Consider the following 8798-nt stretch of genomic DNA (forward strand, 5'->3'; position numbering starts at 1 on the left):
AAATCCATTCACTTCAACCTTAGCCTGTCTTCCACATATAAAATTCTAAAGCTTTCCCCTTACAAACCTTCTACAATTTTCATTTACACTCAGATTTTGTTCTAAGCCTTTTCTCTCCAACCAACCAGTCTCATCTTAGGACAAAATTACTCTCTTTTCCCTTCAACAAAATGTATTCCCACTCCTTATACCTTTCTTACACATATATAAGTCTCTGACTCTGTGAGACAAGAACCAAGCTCTCCAGTATCAATAGCCCCCCACTAAAAGAATGCAGTCCAAGGGTGAGTCCAAAGGAATAGAGGGAGTTTGTCCCATAGTGAGAAAGACCCACCACCAATCCCCAAAGGGGCATCTCACCAAAAGGAACAAAGCTCTGACTAGTAATTGTGGAGGCCAAGAAAATTAAGGCCATTCCACTTTAAATTCAGTGTTAGCACAAGTACAGCCATCGCAGGCCCCTGTGAATAAGCTGAACTTTACCTTACTTCAGTTACAGGAAGAAACAGTTTACAGCTTAATGTCCTAGGAAGCCCCATATTAGAAATAAGAACAGAGCTCAATGCCCTTGAAAGCCCCATATCAGAATGTAAACAGAACTGGAGAAATTCCTCCACCCCTTCTGGAGGTCCCCTAGACCAGCCCATAAAACTAAGCTGGAACCCACCTCGGGGTACAAGTCCCTGCTCGGCTGTGTCGGGTATACTTGGACCCAAGCTCGAGCTTGTAAATAAACCCTCGTGTGTTTGCATCGGTGTCGGCTCCTTGGTGGTTTCTCAGATTCACAATCTTGGGCACAACAGTAATCACAATTACAGTCAGGACATCCCAGTGACCTGAGAAAGCACTGAAGAGCGTGGTTCTTGTCTCACGGAGTCGAAGAATGAATTTCATGGATACAGCAGACTGAGTAAAGTGATAGAAGTTTATTAAGCAAAGATACAGAGAAAGCTCCCAGGGATGAGAGGGGTCCTGATAGGGTTGCCACTGGGGGCTTAAAGGGTTGGTCTTTTTTTTTTTTTTTTTAAACCCAACCAGTGGAAGTCAAACCAGGAGAGACTCCTAACTGGGAAACAAAGAGTTGCAGAAGGGGAGGAGGATGGGGAGATGGGGTGACTGGGTGATGGGCACTGAGGAGGGCACTTGATAGGATGAGCACTAGGGGTTATACTATATGTTGGCAAATTGAATTAAAAAAAAAAAAAAGCCAACCAGGGAACCTAAGTCCTTTTAACATCTCCATTGACATCACTATGAGTGAGGACTAGTGAGAACATCTTCAATGGCTCACTTCCTCTTTAGGGTCTGGTAATTCTTTGTTGGTCACAAGTAGCTGTTATAACAAGACTCCACCTCTGGCACCTGGATGGTCTGATTTGCTTATCTATGGTTTCTTTTCATCTCCACATTTTTGGGATTTTTGTGAGCCTGATTCCATGGATCCCTATCTAGCCCTGCCGGTCACTTACTCAGGACCAGACCTTATACAGGGTGATTGACTCTTTTGGGGCATCTCACCAAAAACAGGGTTGCAGCAGATAGTGGTAGCACTTCCTGTTGCGGTGTCACCTACAACAGGAAAAGCCAGACACCAAGTGGCTGAACCAGATCAGAAAAAGGATGGGGAGGACTCACCACTCAGATGCGTAGGAAAGTGTTTACCCATAGATTAAGATGTGGGCTGGATCTATGGAAACAAAGGAAAAAGAGGAGGTAGCTGAAACAAGTGAGGCAGCTAAGAGTCAGCCAGCATCAGGAGAGGGTCCCAATTGAGTCTGTAACATATGTGGACTCGCCCTGGTCAAGCTGCCATTGCCAGCCGTGGCACATGTTAGAAACAGACCTTGAGGGGTGGAGTGAGAAAGCAGAGGCAAGGGGTCCTTCACCCTCATAGGCATAGACAATCCGACCTGTTTGCTCTCAGATCTGCAGACCACACTAGGGAGCTGCCATGGCCAGAGATCTTCAGTTGGCTGGAAAGTTCTAAGGTTAGGCTGTGGAAAAGCTGAAAAGAGAAAGGAGAAGGAGGAAAGAATCCCTCCAATGGGCAAAAGGGGAAATCCCTCACCCTTTCAGGCAAGGGCAGTCCTCCTGATTCTCCTTGGGTCTTTGGATGCTCACCAAGGAGTAACCTCAGCCAGAGTTTGTCAATTCCCCAAGGAGTACTAGACTTGGTCCCCTAAGGCAAGTCCCAAGAAATTCCTGGAGAATCCAGGAAGACCCCTGGGTTGGCAGAGGCTCCCCCATAAAGGCCATCAAATGTTGGGGGCTACCAAATGTGGGGTTCCCTGATTAGATAAGGGGCCAACAAATGTGGGGCAACCTAATCAGGTGGAGGTCAGTGGCCTGGGCAGTGAGAGAACTCACCAGAGGCAGAACAAAGGGATAGAAGTTTATTGAATACACTGCAAGGGAGCAGCTGGCAGGACAGGGCAGGGAACTGTCTGCCAGGAGATGGGGTGGGGGGGCGTGGGGGTGGTAGTTAAAGGGGGAAGGGGAGGAGGTATGGGAATGTAGGGAATTCCCCTTTATTGGGACCTGTGTCCAGGGGTAAGTAACCCATTGGTCAGCTAGGGCCTATGGTGATTTTGAGGTAGGTGGCCTGGTGGGCCGTCCATACTCAGCCAGGGGGTTGGGGGTCCCTGTGGGCCTTTTATCTTACTCAGCTTTCCATGGTTCAAGTTGGTTGCCTCAAAGCATTCTCTACACATTTCATTAGTTTCTCAGATACTAATGAATTATCTACTAACTGACAGGTACTTTGCCAGATTCTGAGGTTACAACAAAGAATGACACTAGTTTTTCCCTTAAAGGTACAATCTCATAGAACAAAAGACCTCTTATAACTTGATGTTATAAAATATTGAATAAGTGCTCCAACACTTCATAGCACGCATTATGGGAGAACTCAAATGGAGTACCTAACTCTGAAGTGGAGGAGAAAAGAGGTCAGGATCAGCTTTGTGGAGGAGCCTGCAATGATAAGGAAGCAAGGATAAGGATGAGTTAGACATTGGCTGGGGGGTGGGGACTGTTTTGGTGGAAAGGAGTAAGTGGGGGCAATATAGAGAAGGAAAGGAAGAGCATTCCAGAAAATGAGATGGTATGTGCAAAGATGCAGAAGCCAAAAATAGTGTGGTGGTGCAAGAAATGATAAATTATTCTGCTGTTGAAGCCAAAAGTGTAAAACAAATAGTGTAAGGAATAAAACTGGAGAGGGAGACAGGAGCCCACCTCAGGGATAGAGAGCTGACTTTACCCTCTCTGTGAAGGAGGCAACAGGGATCAGGAGAAGATCGTATGCAAGAGAATTCCAAGAAGTTTGCGAGGATTTTGTATAAGGCTCGTGTAATTGGTCCAGTGAAGTGGGTGCTTTGATCACTGGGGATGGTGGAAGGCGTACCCCAAATGGGAAACACACTTTCTAATATTTTCTTTGCTGCTTTGAGGGCATCAGTCTTGCAGCAAGGAAAGGCTTTTTACTCATCTGGTAAACATACATGCAATTACAGGAAGATGTTGATAATCCATACTGAGTGGCAGGTGAATGAAGTCCATCAGGAAATGTTCAAAGCAGGTAGAGAGAGGAGACCTGAGGTCACTAGGGAGCAAAACCTTTTTTTCCAGAATTATAGACCTGAAAAGTCAGACATGGTTGATAGACTGTTTCTGTTTTATAGAAGTCTCCCCACTAACACCTAATGTATGCGTCATCTTAAATGTACTATGGTGGATGAATGAATGCAAAAATTTAAAAATGGGGTTTGTCAGGGAGCCAGGAGGAACCAAATCTGTCTTGGGTTTTCTAAAGCCCTATTTGCTTAATTTACAGTCACTGTTAATATTTTATTTAAGAGCAGACTGTTGCCATGTTGGAAGGACCAGGATGGCAAAAGTCTGGCAATGAGGGGCCATTTTTGATACCAGAATGGACTCTATCCACCTATACCATAATCTTACAAATGCAACATAAAGAAGGTTTAGTACTCTTTTTATTTAACAGTGCTTCACCATATAATTTAACATTGCAAATAAGCCTAATTGTTTAGCAAATCTTTTGGAACGTTCCAGGTTAAAAAGACTTAAGCAGACTAAGAGTCCAAAAAAAAAAAATGTCCTTTTAACTGAGAGAAAACCAAATTCTAATTTTGCACCAGCTTACTTTTGATATTAAAACTGCTTTTTAAATGAATTCATTTTCAACTTGGTCGACTTGGCCACAAATTAAAATGTGCTTTCAAAGATTCCCTTTTCAGGGCACCTGGGTGGCTCAGTCAAGTAAGCATTTGACCCTTGACTTCAGCTCAGGGTTGTGAGATCCAGCCCTTGTCAGGATTCACACTGGGCATGGAGCCTGCCCGAGATTCTCTCTCTCCCTCCTTCCCACTGCACCCCCGTGCACTCTCTCTCTCAAAAGAAAACAAGATTCCCTTTTCAAAAAACTTCTACAGCTTTCTTTTTTACATTCTGTTTTTTTTTTTCTTTAAACAGCCAGCCTTACTTTAGGACGAAATTACTTTCTTTTTCCTCAACAAAAAATGTATCTCCATTTTTTTAAACTTTCTGTTACAGAAAACACTACTCTCCTGCCACATGGAGATGTTTTCCCTTATTATTTCCAGTAGCTTTAATTACATATATTAAGTAGAATGTTTAACCCTTAGCAACCTTAACCAAGTAGTGAGCAATGGTGAACTGTTACATCAGCAGTTTTTGTTTATTTTATTTTATTTTTAAAGATTTTATTTATTTATTCATGAGAGACACACAGAGAGAGAGGCAGAGACATAGGCAGAGGGAGAAGCAGGCTCCATGCAGGGATCCTGACGCAGGACTTGATCCTGGGTCTCTAGGATCACGACCTGGGTCTCCAGGATCACGACCTGGGCTGAGGGTGGTGCTAAACCACTGAGCCACCCCAGCTGCCCTGTTTGTTTAGAGAAGGAGGAAGAGGGAGGATGGGTGGGAAGGGGCAGAGGGGGAAGGAGAAGAATAGTCTTAAGCAAATTCCACACCCAGTGCAAGGCCAGTGCGGCGGAGCTCGTTCTCACAAGCCTGAGATCATGACCTGAGCTGAAATCAAGAGTCAGATGCTAACCCACTGAGCCATCCAAATGCCCTAGCATTCTTTAGATTTGCAAAGTTACGAATACCTTTCATAGTTTTTAGAAACATATGCCTTTTAAATTTTTCCAGTGTAGCATTAACATATTCAAAGGTCATTTAGTGCTCGCTTCGATTTATTTTTTTATCTTATTCTTATTCAATTCGATCTGGATTTTAAATAAATTTAACTTAATTCATCATTTAACCTAACTCAGCAAAACTAAGTTTTCAGGTTACCAGAAAGATTTAGGAGACTATTTATTTTTTACAATTATTATTATGTTTTAATTAAAGAGAAAGAGTGGAGGAGGGGAAGAGAGAGAGAGAGAGAATCTTAAGCAAGCTCTTCACCCAGTGCAGAGCCTGATGTGCGTCCTCTATCAAGAGACAGATGCTTAACCCACTGAGCCACCCAGGCAGCTCTTGGGAGACTATTTAAAAATATACCTAATTTGGGATCCCTGGGTGGTGCAGCGGTTTAGCACCTGCCTTTGGCCCAGGGCGCGATCCTGGAGACCTGGGATCGAGTCCCACGTCGGGCTCCCGGTGTATGGAGCCTGCCTGCTTCTCCCTCTGCCTGTGTCTCTGCCTCTCTCTCTCTCTCTCTCTCTCTCTCTCTGATGTGACTATCATAAATAAATAAAAAAAATTTAAAAAAAAAAAAATATACCTAATTTTTAAAAAAAAATTATTTACATCTATTCCATGTACTTGTTCTTAACAATAATGCTAAGATTACCTATATAAAAACTTCATGTGACATCAAACTTAGTCATTCTTCCAAGCTATTTAAAATATTTTTATAACAAATAACCTCCATTTACTTGACTTTAACTAAAGTCAGGCAGAAAAAAAAGTTTTAATTTTATTGCTGATAACTCTAAAGATATGCCTATTTTAATTAAACCAACAACTTAGTTCCTGGCCTGAGCCTGAGTCCTTGCCTCCCGTGTCACCCTATTACTCTCCGAACAGCATGAGCTTCACCACCCGCTCCACCTTCTTTTCCAACTACTGGTCCCTGGGCTCTGTGCAGTCGCCCAGCCACCGGGTCTGGCCGATCAGCAGCAGCGTGGCCAGTGTCTATGCAGGCACAGGGGGCTCGGGCTCCCAGATCTCCTATCCTGCTCCACCAGCTTCTGGGGTGGCTGGTGGTCCAGCAGCCCAGCTGCAAGGATGGCTGGGGGTCTGGCAGGCATAGAGGGCATCCAGGGTGAGGAGACCATGTGAGACCTGAATGACTGTCTGGCCTCCTACCTGGAGAGGGTGAGGAACCTGGAGGTTGATAATCAGAAACTGGTGATGAAAATCTGGGAACACCTGGAGAAGAAGGGACCCCAGGTCAGAGACTGGGGACAATACTTCAAGACCAGGGAGGACCTGAGGGCTCAGATCTTTGCAAGTGCTATGGACAATGCCCGCATCGTTCTGCAGATTGACAATGTCCGTCTTGCTGCTGATGACTTCCGAGTCAAGTATGAGACGGAGCTGGCCATGTGCCAGTCTATGGAGAGTGACATCCATGGGTCATTGATGACACCAATCTTGCTTGGCTGCAGCTAGAGACAGAGATCAAAGCTCTCAAGGAAGAGCTGCTCTTCATGAAGAAGAACCACGAGGAAGAAGTAAAGGGTCTACAAAACCAAATTGCCAACTCTGGGTTGACGGTGGCATTGGATGCCCCCAAATCTCAGGACCTCAGCAAGATTGTGGCAGATCTCTAGGCCCAGTATGACGAACTGGCTCGGAAGAACTGGGAGGAGCTGGACAAGTACTGGTCCCAGTAGATCGAGGAGAGGACCACAGTGGTCACCACACAGATTGCTGAGATAGGAGAAGCTGAGATGATCCTCTCAGAGCTGAGACGTACTGCCCAGTCCTTGGAGATCAACCTGGACTCCATGAGAAACCTGAAGGCCAGCTTGGAGAACAGCCTGAGGGAGGTTGAGACCCGCTATGGGATGCAGATGGAGCAGCTCAACGGGGTCCTGCTGCGCCTGGAGTCAGAGCTGTCCCAGACCGGGGCAGAGGGGCAGCACCAGGCCCAGGATGAATGTCAACCCTGCTGAATGTCAAGGTCAAGCTGAGGCTGAGATTGCCACCTACCGTCGCCTGTTGAAGACTGGGAGGACTTCAGTCTTACTGATGCCCTGGACAACAGCGACTCCTTACAGACCATCCACAAGACCACCACCCACAAGATCGTGGATGGCAAGGTGGTATCTAAGACCAAAGACACCAAAATTCTGAGGCATTGAGGCAGCAAAGCAGTGTTCCCTTGAGGGGCAGGAGGCCAATAAAAGGTTCAGAGGCCAAAAAATTTAAAAATAAAAAAATAAACCAACAACTTAATTTTTTAAAAGATTTTATTTATTTATTTGAGAAAAAGAGTATAAGAGCACGAGCAGAGGGGAGGGAGGGAAGTAAATTCCCCACTGAGCAAGGAGCCTGACATGGGGCTCCATCCCAGGACCCTGGGATCATGACCTGAGCCAAAGGCACATGCTAAACCAACTGAACCACCCATGGGCCCTAAAGCAACAACTTTAAACTAGCTTTTATATAGAATATTTTCTATTTTCCTAGATGATCTAGGAAAGATGAACATGAAAAAACATTGAGTTTCTATCTTTTTGAGAGTTGTAGAATGCCCAGTTCTTACAAGCACTTGGTTTAAAACCAGGTGGGATCTTTTACAAATTATTTTAGCAATACCATCCAGAGGTAGAAAAATATCTCATGTTTACAACATATGTAGGGACACACAGAGATAAATGCAAAGATCTTATAGTTACTAATATTTGTGAAGAGGAATTTTTTCCAAAAATTATTTATTTCATATTAATTGAAATTGAGCACATGCTTTACACAGTGAAAATCAGTGAAAATATTTTATGTTTTTCAAAGGAGGGAGGGTATCATGAGAACAGAAAAATGAATAGAACTTCCTTGCAATAATGGCCTCAGTCTGGGATTTCAGGTGTATTTGAATAGTGAGACTAGTGAGGTGAGGTCTCCAAGTTCTTATCCAGATTTTTAAAATATTTTATTTCACTTTTATTTATTTTTTACTGAAGCATAATTAACATACAATGTTGTAGTAGTTGCAGGTGTACAATATTAGGATCCAGTTCTATATCTTACTCATTGCTCATCATAAGTGCATTCTTTTTTTCTTTAAGATTTTATTTATTTATTCATGAGAGACACAGAGAGAGAGGGAGAGAGAGGCAGAGATACAGGCAGAGGGAGAAGCAGGCTCCATGCAGGGAGCCTGACATGGGACTCAATCCTGGGTCTCCAGGATCACGCCCTGGGCTGAAGGCGGTGCTAAACCACTGAGCCACCGGGGCTGCCCTATTTTTTAATTTTTTGAGGAACCTCCACAGTTTCCACAGTGGCTGCACCAATTTGCTCTCCCACCAACAGTGCATGATCCTCCCCAACACATGTTATTTCTTGTCATTTTGATTCTAGCCATTTTGATAGGTGTGAGGTGATAGCTTATTATGGTTTTCATTTGCATTTCCCTGATGAGTGATGTTGACCATCCTTTCAGATGTCTGTTGGTCATTTGTATGTCTTCTTCGGAAGAATTTCTGTTCAGGTCCTCTGCTTCTTTTTTTTTTTTAAATTGGATTATTTAGGTTTTTTGGTGTTATCTTTACATATTTTCGATATTAATCCATTAT

The 8798-nt window shown here is 44.0% G+C and overlaps 1 pseudogene; it reads left to right on the plus strand.

Moving 5' to 3' along the window:
• Positions 1 to 6082: 6082 nt before the first annotated feature.
• Positions 6083 to 7364, plus strand: LOC112664589 (keratin, type I cytoskeletal 18-like; annotated as a pseudogene).
• The last annotated feature ends 1434 nt before the right edge of the window (positions 7365 to 8798 follow it).

Source organism: Canis lupus, chromosome 16, assembly GCF_003254725.2.
Source record: "Canis lupus dingo isolate Sandy chromosome 16, ASM325472v2, whole genome shotgun sequence".
NCBI lineage: Eukaryota > Metazoa > Chordata > Mammalia > Carnivora > Canidae > Canis > Canis lupus.